Source organism: Staurois parvus, unplaced genomic scaffold (assembly GCF_062004578.1).
Source record: "Staurois parvus isolate SC_StPar_1 unplaced genomic scaffold, SC_StPar_1.0 ptg000093l, whole genome shotgun sequence".
Taxonomy (NCBI): Eukaryota; Metazoa; Chordata; class Amphibia; order Anura; family Ranidae; genus Staurois; species Staurois parvus.
The window spans coordinates 1,062,294-1,075,547 of NW_028317889.1; positions in this window are offsets into that span (position 1 = coordinate 1,062,294).

Below are 13,254 nucleotides of genomic sequence, written 5' to 3' on the forward strand. Positions count from 1 at the left end.
CTGAGACGATGACATGGCTGTGGAGAGTCTAGATGGTGAACTCAATGGATGGAAGAAGGGCAGCGGATGGTGAGGAGCATATCCACAGACAAGAAGCCCAATATAGTATCTCTCAAGAGACCATGAAGACCTCATCGGTGTCCCTGGAGATCGCGCACCAGAAGTGACGTCACGGCACACCAGAAGTGACCTCAGTGAAGCACAGGGAAGCCAGCGGCAGCCACCATGACACATTCCCTCACCTCATCTTCCTTCATGGTGGCTGCCGCTAGCTTCCCTGCACTTCACTGAGGTCACTTCTGGTGCCGTGACGTCACTTCTGGTGCGCAATCTCCAGGGACACCGAGGAGGTCTTCTTGGTCTCTTGAGAGAAACTATATTGGGCTTCTTATCTGTGGATATTCTCTCCTCACCATCCGCTGAGTTCACCATCTAGACTCTCCACAGCCATGTCATCATCTCAGTAAGCAGCTCCCATTACTCCTTTTCAGTATGTGACTTATTAAACTGAGGTTACTTCCGGTGCGCAGTGACGTCACCTCCTCACTCCTTGTCCCCCTACGTCAAGTCCATGGCCTGGTCACTGTTATTTTCTAGGCAGGGGATTTTCCCCAGTCCTGTAACTAATACAGTTGAGGAAAGTGAAAAGAGAGAGCAGGACCCCTAGGTTTTGCTGCCAAACAAGCTGCTGATCAGGCCTGTGCTTTCAATTCACACTGGAAAAAAAAGCATTGTAGGTCCAGTACACTTCTGGTTTGTTCACTTTGTTGCCAGTCTAACCCTGAGGAAGACGGCACTTAGACCCCGGAAATGCATTGGATACTTCTTGAATTATAGCCCTGACCTTTACTGAAAAAAAGTTGTATCTGGACCTCTTAACAGTGGTGTGGTGCTTCAATTTCATCTCTCCGTATCTAATACAGGGCACAAGCCCAACCATAGATATAAGAAGTTCACCATATTGTTTACTTCATTTACTGTTGTGCTTCTCACATGCCACTTCGTCTTTTTGACTGGCCTAAAAACACTCCCTCTGGCCTAAACTCCCTCTGAACACTTGTAACCTGAACACAGGTAAGTTTGTAATACGTCTTACCTGTAGGTACGAGGAATATCTCCTAAACGTGCACCGTGGAGGAGATATTCAGTGTCTCTGCAGCCGATGACATCACCAGCGCATGCGATCTGAAGGAACGGCATACCCGTTTATTCTTTCAGAGCTCTGTGCCGCAGCCGAGAGTGGCGGACTGACCATTTGGAAACTCGGGCACTGCCCGAAGGCCCGGGGTCAGTAGGGGGTCCCATGAGATGCCCCTGGTACCTTTTTCATAGGCTTTTTTGAGTTTGGGCAAGGACACAGGGGCCCCATGATCCCCTATTGCCCAGGGGCCCCATGAGTTGTCAGTCCGCCCCTGAAGGGAGTAAAGGCTAACACACACTCATGGCAAGGATGGCAGCTCCTCTGAAAAGTGATGTGTGCTTGAAACACTTTTCAGAGCCATGTAACAAGCAGTGAGAAGGCGATATGCAATTACTACATACCCGCTTCCCTCATGACAGCTTTGCTTTAATTGCTTTGATTCATTTCAGTTGTGTTAGTCTTTACTTTCAGCCTTATATACCATCCATGGCGCCATATTAATTTATCTGGTATCATTCCCAAAAGGAAATAAAACAATGCCTACTGATGTGGTTAGCATACCTTTCATCTAGTTAACTTTTCAAAAGACCGTCGATTAATTAAATATTCATTAAATTTCCTGCTATCAGGTGTCATGTTTAGCCAGACTGTGAATCTGCATTTTCAATGAGCAGAGGTGAGGTGTATAATTTTTTTTTTTTTTACACATCTGTGAAAAAACAGGAAGAAACAACAAAAAAAAATCAATAAGTGAAATGACTAATGCAAAAAGGTGAAATACATACATACATACATTTGTATCTACAGTCCTCCTAATGATGTAAAAATCTCCATTTCTGGCAATAAAATGACCTAAATCCCCAGAATGTTATATATTTTCCAAAAGCAGAGGCCACGTAGAATAAAAAGATGATAGTTGCAAAATTTTATGTCACATGATAGTTGTGGAAATGTTTAATTATGAATTCTAGTGCAAAAACACACAATAGAATACCCATTTTTGGTTAACATATAAAAAGATAAGGTTGCATCGAATAAATAGATACTAAACATTCCATGTCTTAAAATTGCATGTGGAAGCGATATCGCAAAAAACCATGGCGCCCAAAAATCACCATAGGTGACACTTTACATTTACAGCTCATCGGTCTAGAGTTAACTAAGGCTGGCCATACACTATATAATATATATATATACAATATATAATAAAATATATATTGTCTTTAGAAAATTGCTTTAGATTTACCAAAAACCATATAATATGAGGTCAAACCTAAACAACACTTTTAATTGTATCCAATTAGGCGGGCCCTTGCACTACACAGTTGAAGGTAAATCTAAAGAAAATTGGGCAGAAATTGGACAGAAAATTGTATAGTGTATGGCCAGCCTAAGAGGAGGAGGGGGTCTGCCAGTGGGGGGGGGGTGGCATCTCGGTGGAAGTGATTGGTAGCCATGGAGTTACCGCATCACTTTCACTCTCAAGCCGGCAGCCATCAGCTTGTGAATAAAGATTGACTCTGTGGCCATACATAGTATGTCCAAAGAGCTGAACTGAATAAACGGAAAGAAAAAACTAAAAGAGAAAACAAATGCAGTCATCACATTTAGGTATTGGAAAACTGCAATATATTGGATTTAATCGCGCTCTTTTCATGTCTTGAAGTGGTTAAAATAAGCTCATGGCTGCAGCTGCATGTGTATTTTTTTTTTTTTTACAATTGGCTGTTGGCTAAAAATGATACAGGTGGCTCTACAGATGCCCAATCACCTTTAAAGTGGTGAGAATGGCCAGCCTCCTTCCCCCCTCCAGCGCCACCTGTGGTGGTTTTAGGGCTCTCCCTTTCCACAATTTCTTCTGTCACTAATGAACTGTTGTTCCTTGGCTACTGTAGCCAAGGATGCAGCTAATCAAGCATTATCTGTCCTTGACTGTCTGCATTGGAAGGCAGGGGAGACAATGGGGGTCACCTGCCCATGCTATCCTATTAGCCCCCATGCATCAGCAATAAAGTTAAATAAAAAAAATATAAAAAGTGTAAAAAAAAAACTAATAGACTCAAAAAAGGAAAATAGACTCAAAAACAAGGTCCTGCACATGTCGATAAACAGTGATTGTGCCACACCTGTGAGGTATCGCTGTGAATTTTGTAGTGGAAGCATTTCTATGGCCATCACAGGTAGCCTTAAACTGATAAAGGAGGTCGATGCCCAGGAGGATGACTGTAACATCAGCAATATACAGATACCTCCGGCTGCATAGAAACTTCCAGAAACCAGGAATTACTCTTCTTGGTGCCCCCGATGACATCACAAAACGCGTAAAGCATGGCCTATGGCTCTGTTCAAGAGAAAGAGAGGTTTCCATGCAGCTGGAGGTATCTCTATATTGAAAGGTTGGAGACCCAAGCAGCATTGGAATAGTTTTGAAATTATATTGGCGATTTTATTATTATTATTAGTTATTATGTGAGTGAATTTTTTTTTCTTTCTTTTCTTAATAAAAATACCTCAATGAGCACTATGTCAGTTTTTGTATCCTTTAGAGCACTGATCCATGCTCTATCACCTGAGCTGTGAGGATTTCTGGATTTATCAAGTGAGAGTTTCAGGGAGGATTGCTTGAGCCCTGGGAGAGTCCAGCTGGGTTTATGGAACCTGAATGGAGGATTGCTTGAGCCCTGGGAGAGTCCAGCTGGGTTTATGGAGCCTGAATGGAGGACTGCTTGAACCCTGGGAGAGTCCAGCTGAGTTTATGGAGCCTGAATGGAGGACTGCTTGAGCCCTAGGAGAGTCCAGCTGAGTTTATAGAACCTGAATGGAGGACTGCTTGAACTCTGGGAGAGTCCAGCTGGGTTTATGGAACCTGAATGGAGGATTGCTTGAGCCCTGGGAGAGTCCAGCTAGGTTTTTGGAACCTGAATGGAGGATTGCTTGAGCCCTGGGAGAGTCCAGCTGGGTTTATGGAACCTGAATGGAGGATTGCTTGAGCCCTGGGAGAGTCCAGCTGGGTTTATGGAACCTGAATGGAGGACTGCTTGAGCCCTAGGAGAGTCCAGCTGAGTTTATGGAACCTGAATGGAGGACTGCTTGAACCCTGGGAGAGTCCAGCTGGGTTTATGGAACCTGAATGGAGGATTGCTTGAGCCCTGGGAGAGTCCAGCTAGGTTTTTGGAACCTGAATGGAGGATTGCTTGAGCCCTGGGAGAGTCCAGCTGAGTTTATGGAACCTGAATGGAGGACTGCTTGAGCCCTGGGAGAGTCCAGCTGGGTTTATGGAACCTGAATGGAGGATTGCTTGAGCCCTGGGAGAGTCCAGCTGGGTTTATGGAACCTGAATGGAGGACTGCTTGAGCCCTGGGAGAGTCCAGCTGGGTTTATGGAGCCTGATTGATTTAATTAAAAGCACAATAAGACCTTTGTATTGAGGACCAATCCATAAGGAGAGCCTATGCCCAAACAGGGTTTGTCAGAGGTATCTGCTATTACACAGTCTGACCTTACTGAATTTACCCTTGATCATGAATGGTGGATTGTATCACAGTTTTATTCACAGGCATTTGTATGGAGGACTGTTACATGGTGATATTGGATCATAATTACAATTCTGAATAATATTCATTCTAAAAGGCGTCTGTGACATCCTCTATGACAGGGATGCTCAACCTTTTGAAGAATGGCGCCACTGAAGTTATTTGGTAACTGGCCGTGGGCCACAGTGTACTATGGGGTTTTACCCCCTCCCAAACGGCAAATGTAACTGAGCTCTTACTGTCCGGAGCCCCCTATAAGGCTGTTTCACAGCGAGTGCACCTACGGCTTTCCTGAGGGTTAGCTGTACTGACCCATAGACTTCTATTCAGGAGTGGTGTACTTTCTGAAAGCGCAGCAAAACTTCTGCATTCAGGAATTTTGGTGCGCTTTCAGAAAGGACACGAAATAGAAGGATATGGCTCAATACAGCTAACCGACAGGAAAGTCGAAGGTGCACTGCGCGGCATCTGCAGATCGGTGTGAAAGCAGCCTAATAACCTTTTATTTTTTTTTTCATAAGTACTAATATGCCCATTGCAAAAACGCAGTGTATGTGATGTTTAATACCCTGATCTTCTTTTCCTTTTCCATCTTCTGCAGGCATTGCTCTGCAGGGTGCTAGAAAGATCCCAAGCAAAGGGCACTTGATATCACAGGAGCCAGAGCTACAGAGGAAGCATCGGCTCCCTCCTAGCTGTCTGCTTCCTCCACTGCCAGCACCAGCTCCATGCACTCTGATACTCTGTGTTGGCCATCCCAGAGTATCGGCATGCGCTTCCCTGGTTTGAGGTCACAGGCCACATCATAAGGCTGTGGGTGCCACATGAGATCCTCTGTCCACTGGATAAGTAGCCCTGCTCTATGAAGTCCCTCATATACAGTATGTATAAAAATAAAGCACTGTGTAAACTGTTGGCTCTATTTACATCCTGTATAAAAATAATAATAATAAAGAATTGGAAAAGACTTTGTTCTGGTTTTATGCACACAAATATTCATTTTTTTAATCATATAGTACACTCACCAGCCACTTTATTAGGTACTCCTTGCTATTGCCAACAAAATTTCCCCCAGACATTACACCACCACCAGCCTGACCCACTGATACAAGGCAGGATGAATCCACCACACCATGACACCACCACCACCAGCCTGAACTACTGACACAAGGCAGGATGAATCCACCACACCATGACACCACCACCACCACCAGCCTGAACTACTGACACAAGGCAGGATGAATCCACCACACCATGACACCACCACCACCAGCCTAAACCACTGACACAAGGCAGGATAAATCCACCACACCATGACACCACCACCACCAGCCTAAACCACTGACACAAGGCAGGATAAATCCACCACACCATGACACCACCACCAGCCTGAACCACTGATACAAGGCAAGATGAATCCACCACACCATGACACCACCACCACCAGCCTGACCCACTGATACAAGGCAAGATGAATCTACCACACCATGACACCACCACCACCAGCCTGAACCACTGACACAAGGCAGGATGAATCCACCACACCATGACACCACCACCACCAGCCTGAACCACTGATACAAGGCAGGATAAATCCACCACACCATGACACCACCACCACCACCAGCCTGAACCACTGATACAAGGCAGGATGAATCCACCACACCATGACACCACCACGACCAGCCTGAACCACTGATACAAGGCAGGATAAATCCACCACACCATGACACCACCACCATCAGCGAGAACTGTTGATACAAGGCAGGATGAATCCACCACACCATGACACCACCACCACCAGCCTGAACCACTGACACAAGGCAGGATAGATCCACCACACCATTACACCATCACCACCAGCCTGAACCACTGACACAAGGCAAATTCTGACCCTACCATCTGAATGTGGAAGCTGAAATCAAGACTCATCAGATCAGGAAACGTTTTTCCAATTTTCTATTGCACAATTTTGGTGGGCCTCTGCGAATTGTAGCCTCTGTTTCCTGTTCTTAGCTGACAGGAGTGGCACTCAGAGTATTCTGTCTGCTTCAAGGTTGGACGTGTTGTGCGTTCAGAGATGGTATTCTGCATAACTTGGTTGTAATGAGTGGTTATTTGAATTACTGTTGCCTTTCAATCATCTGGAACCAGTCTGCACATTCTCCTCTGACATCAAAAAGAAATTTTCCTCAATACATTTGCAGCTCACTGGATATTTTCTCTTTTTCAGACCATTCTCTGTAAACCCTAGAGATGGTTGTGCGTGAAAATCCCAGTAGATCAGCAGTTTTTGAAATACTTAGACCAGCCTGCCTGGTGCCAACAACCATTCCACGTTCAAAGTCACTTAAGTCCCCTTTCTTCCCCATTCTGATGCTCGGTTTGAACTTCAGCAAGTCATCTTCACCACATCTAGATCCCTAAATGTATTGAGTTGCTGACATGTGATTGGCTGATTAACAATTTGTGTTACCGAGCAGTTGAACAGGTGGACCTAATAAGGTGAGTCCATATTACTTGTCACAACTGGTGGAGGATTGTTTACAACAAAGTTATTCACTGAGTATAATATTTTGTATTTAGTTTCATAGCAGGCTTTTACTTGAGCGGTCTTGTCACTATGCCCTATGAAATGGCCGTGTGTGGAGACAGCTATTATATAGGAGTCTATTATAGACAAGCCAGTTGTAGAAAGGCCGGTCAGCAGTGTGTAATCTATTCTCAGATGACATAATCTCCGATTTCTTTGTGTTTGGCTGTACCGCAGCACAGATCAGTAAATTGCAATATTTAGTAGAACATAAGTAACATTTTTCCCTGCATCCTTCTAGGGCTGACATCGGCAGTAAAATAAAATCAGAAGATATACAGTGATTGTGTATTCTGCCTAACACAGCTCCTTTAGTGCCTTATATCTCAGTTTAGCCAATCCTGATCTTGAATGTCCGGACCACGAGATGTCGTCAATGTATTGTTTCAGAAACGTACAGTACATTCCATTTTTTCCTGGCACAGGGCACATTGGGATCCGGGGTGCGATCAGTCCTTGGTGTTCTGAATTATGGTGTGTCTTTCCCATAAACACGTACAGTCCATTATAGCGTATCTCCACAAAATTACTTGGCAGTGTCGCTTGCTCGCGGAAAAGTTTTAAAGGCATCAAAACAAGAGGTTATTTTCCGAACGCTTTACAGCCGCCCAGTAAACACCGGACTAGGATGATCTGCCGGGTTTAAGCTGATGTTTTATTGCAGCTTGCAAAATATTTTTTTGGTGACACGGTTGTACAGCAGCAAAATTCAGGTTAATGGCATTTTAAAGTCATCCAGAGTGCATGGAAATCATTTCCAGACTTTTGGAAGGAAAGCTGAGCTCCAGGCAGAGATGAAAGATACAAATCAATGCAATTCTGTAATTATTAATACAAAGTTACATAGTTAGGCTTAGCTTACACTTGTAGTTGGGGAGGGGGTGGGGGCAATAAAAGATTTGCTTTAATATAGAGCTGCTCCCCTTCCAGCCTCCATGTGAGAAGGATGTAGGTGGGGCCTACGCTGGGCTCCTTGGTTGTAAACCCTTCCATGTACCTGGTGAAGTGACTGGCCTCAGGTGATACACAGAGAAGAAAAAAATCCTCCTACATCAGTTGTACCTGTTTTTCTGCAGTCTTCTCTTCTCTACACCCAAAGTGCTGAATTTATAAAGCTTGTCTGAGAATTCAGAAAAAAGGGAGTGGAGAGCTGAAATTACACTCTGCAGTTCTCAGTGAGGAAAGCTCTGAGAACTAATTGGAGGGAAGAGACACCCCCTCCACATAGCAAACAGGAACAGAACTGAGGCTGTCAATCTGCTGGAGGTTTCTCCCCTGTCACCATTTTTCTCTTGGTGTCAGGAAAACTTGTCAGAAGTGACTCATGCTGATAGAGGAACAAAGCAGCAGACAGAAATTACACTTAGTACTCTTGACTGATACGCACTATAGGGGGATATGCTTTGTTCATATTTCATGTCTCAGGTTTACAACCACTGTAAGTTGGGAGTAATGAGCCATGCACTTCAGATAATTCCTTTATATGAGCTCTAACTATTGTGCAGAGCAAACAAGTATACAGTCTTTTGCACAGATATATGGATACAAGCAATATATGCAGAGCAGTGTGGAATTGTAGAGTATTGCATTACCCGACTGCATTACCAGAGGATGGCTTTGGCTAGCAGGGGTAGCATTCCTTAAAGGAGAAGTACAGCCAAAGCTCTTTTGGCTGTACTTTTCCCGTGGATCACAGGAGTGCAGTTTGTTCTACACTCCTGTGACTCGTTTTCAGCGGACAGCGGGCCAAAGCTGGCTGTCGGCTGACGTCACTCAGCCGGTACGGGCTGGGGAAAGATCTAGATTTCAAAGTTGGGATCCACCCCAGAGTCTGGAGATCCACTGAGAGCCAGAGTGATCCGCTGAGAGCCTGAGCCAGCCGTCCTCTCCGCTTCCACATCTTCCTGTGCTCCAGTGAGTGCTGGGGGGGGGGGGGTACACTCTGCTCAGAGTGGCTGTGAAAACTCATGTGATTGCGGAGTTCTCACCCTTGGAGCCGGCGGGGGACAGATGTAACATCGAACCGATGCTGCATCCACCTAGGTAAGTATGATTAAAAAAAAAAAAAGGAAATCCCATACTTCTCTTTTAAAGCGGTTCTTCACCCTAGGAACAAAAAATAAATAAATAGGACACCCTCACCTGAGCAGGTTCTTCACTGGTCTTTGGGCCACCAGGGCTGGCATGTTAACTGTGGGCAGCCAGCTGTGACTCCTTGCGTCTTTTCAGTTACCTATTAAACATACGTGAGCAGCGTTGCATTTTGTGAATGGTTCCTCAGCCTTCAGGGACCTGTGACCCGTCCTGAAAGGTTGAAGAAGGGGTGGGGAGGGGAGGAACGTCTGATGCATCCGCCCATGGTGATCTGACCGGAAGTGGGAGCGGGTACCTGCTTTTGTGAAAAAAAATGTCCAACAGTGGTGGTTGTGGTAGGTAAGCATAAAAGTAGAACTTCCCCATTTAAGTGAACTCCTGCTTCAGGGAGATGTATCTAGGTGCAAGTAGCACCTCTCACCAGTTCAGGGGTGGGCTGACCATTTGGAAACTCGGGCACTGCCCGAGGGCTTGGGGTCAGTAGGGGGCCCCATGAGATGCCCCTGGTACCTTTTTCATAGGCTTTTTTGAGTTTGGGCAAGGACACAGGGGCCCCATGATCCCCTATTGCCCGGGCACCCCATGAGTTGTCAGTCCGCCCCTGCACCAGTTCCATATCTCCATGCCAAACAGCGGAGGGTAATGATAACCAAGGAGCCTGCCTTGAGCTGCCCTACTCCTCAGGACATTTTCCCTGCACTTTGCACTCTCCCTCATAAGTGGGTTCGGGTCTCTGATCATCAGTATCACCAGAAGCTTGGCAAAGTAACATGGGATCCCTAATTTAAAAGATTCCCTCACCCAGAATGGCTGCCAAGGTCTCTCGGGAGTTCAGTGTCCAATCAGACCACTCCTCTCGAGACACTGTATGGAATCCCAAACGGTTCAATTCTCTTAGGAGACTCACCTTCCTACGTAACTGTGGCAGAGCGCCAACTACAGATGGGAAGGCTTAACTGCACCTGCCCACAAAGCTTTCAACAAAATGTTTGAGTGTGTCTATGGGAATATGCGTCTATTTGTCAGGTAGTCGGTTATTCTAGCAGTATTTTTTGAAGCAAACTCCCGTACCGGGGGCTGATTACAGGCGCCCCAGAGTCCGGTAAATATAAGGCCACTGTGTGACTTCCTATGAAGAGGTATTTTTTTTATATCTTACTGTCCATCTTTATCTTTGTCACTGAAACCCCTCTATGAATCTTCCACCAGAAAACTCTCACCTCTGCTTCACCTCCATTTGCCGTCACACCGGTTGGCGATAAATCTGAATGTTTCCCCTCCTCGCTTCCCATGGAGCCTGATGTGATCTGACAGTCTTCAGAGCAGAACATTTGCAGTGTTTAATGAATGTGAAACGACCGACAGCCTCTCCTTAATTACAGAATATCAAAGGGATTTTCATGGATTATATATTATAAGGCAGAGAGATGAGTGATCGGGGCTTATACACCATGAAGAGATCGTCAGGGTGGATTTCATCGAATTTATCACTGCCTGACAATAGAAAAGCCAGATCTTTTTGTCATCTGGAAGGCTTGTTTGTGTCATGGCTGCAGTTCACACAACGTGAACAATTGCCATTTACTTCATATTTAAAACATTAATGGAAGTTCCGAATGTATATCTTCATAAGGAAAAAAATATTTAAAAAAACCCTACAGCCAAACCAAATCATATCTTAAAGGGTTAGTCCCCCTTACAAAAAAAATTGCCCATGCATTCCAGCTCACCCAGTACATTAAAAATAACACTGCTCGGGTTTTGAAGGAGAAGCTGCTTTTCAATGTCAATTGTCCCTAGTATGTGTATGCAGGGCTGCTGTTAGAAACAACGGGGCCCCATACAGCCAACCTGACAGGGCCCCCTTCCTCAACAAAAAAGTTTATTATGCTTCAGTTATGAATGAACACATTATGTGATGGGCACTGATCACTCATTGTGTTCATTCAGGAAAGGAAGGGGCTGGTAACTGGACACTTCTTCCATTCTCCATCCTGAAGGATTCTGTTGCAGCTTGCAGTGTGCTTGCAGCTTCTGCTGGGAAGGAGAGGAGGGAAGCCAGCAGCATTGCAAGGGTGAGGAGCCTGGGTAGCAAGGGAAACGTATTGTGCACAGGGAGCGTGATGGGTGTGGCGGGGGGCTTGGTCAATTTGTGGAACCGATCCCCTGTATGGCTCTCTACTGCAGCTGAAAGCCAGCAGGAGAGGAAAACAAGCCAGCTTACAACTGGCTGTAATTGCCCCTCGCTGTACCGATCACCCTACCTGCCCACAGCCTATTCACCCAGCTGCCTGGGCCCCCGTGTTGGCCTGGGCCCTGTACAGGAGGACTGGTGGTATCCCCTTATTCACAGAGCTGTGTGCATGAATGTGAGTTAGTGACCTTAGATTGTACTCCCCTTGAGGGTTAGGGATTGATGTCAATGTACTATATATATATATATATATGTGTGTGTGAAAGCTGCATAAATTGACGGTCTATATAAGTACCTGAAATAAATAAATAAATGTCATACCTGTAGGCATTGCCCGGCCTCTTCCAAGCCTGTCCAACCCCAACCTTTCCTAGATGGCAGGACTTACTGGACATTGGGCATGCACTTCTCTGCTTCACAGGAATGAGCCATCTGGTTCTTCCAAAACCCGCACAGTGTGGTTCATTTATTAAAGCTGTAGAGCGCAAAATCAGGTTCACGTCTGCATAGAAACCAATCAGCTTCCAGGTTTTATTGCCAAAGCTTAATTCAACAGGCTGAGGTTAGAAGATGATTGGCTTCCATACAGAGCTGCACCAGATTCTGAGTGAACCAGCTTTAGTAAATCTCCCCCAGAGTATGTCTCTGCTCTGTCACACAATGCTGAGCTCAGCTGCTGCAACAGAGGGAGATAGAGACGCACTACACATTCACCGCTTTTGAACACATCAGAGCCCTTGTTCCTGCTGAGCTGAGCGGCACGCTCCCAAAGCTCGTCGTGTCTTGCCATCTAGACAGGACGGGGAGTTGCCTATCCAAGACATTAAAATTAGCAGCTTCCTAACCACCTGCCCTCCGGAAGATTTACCCCCCTTCATGGCTGCGACAAATACAGAAACGCCATCATTTTGTAATCATGGGAGCGAGAAGGCTCCAGAATTGGTGTGTTTGCTGAAAAAAAAAAAGGATTCCTGGTCATAACAGAGCTTATGTAAAAATAGTTTGTCACCATACCTGTTAACCATTTGCCCTCCAGAGGATTCCCCCCCCCCCCCCACTTTCTGACCAGGCCATTTTTTGCGATACGGCGCTGCGTTACTTTAACTGGCAATTGAGCAGTCATGCAATGCTGTACAGAAATGAAATTTATGTAATTTTTTTCCTCACAAATAGAGTTTTCTTTTGGTGGTACTTGATCCCCTGTGCGGTGTTTATTTTTTGCTCTATAAACAAAAAAAGAATGACAATTTTGAAAAAAAAAACAATATTTTTTGACTTTTTGCTATAAAACATATTCAATACATTTTTTTTTAAATTCTTTATAAATTTAGACCAAAATGTATTCTGCTACATGTCCTTGGTAACAAAAAAATCCCAATAAATGAGAAAGTGAATGTGAGGTTTTGGCTTTCTTAGGAGAATATCTATGTGTGCACAATTACTGGGCAACTATTAGTGTGCGGAATTATTATGCAACTAAATGAAAAGCAAACATTTTCCCATCTCACTTGTTTGTTTTCATCTCGAGAATAAACAAACAATTCAAAATTTACAAATAAACATTTCTGACAATAAAAAACAAAAATCCAGTAAAGCCACCCTTCTTTTCAATAGCAAACATAGGCCTTCCATTTATGGAGTCTGTCAGTTTCTTGATTTGTTGACAATCAACTTTTTGTGCAGCAGCAACCACAGCCTC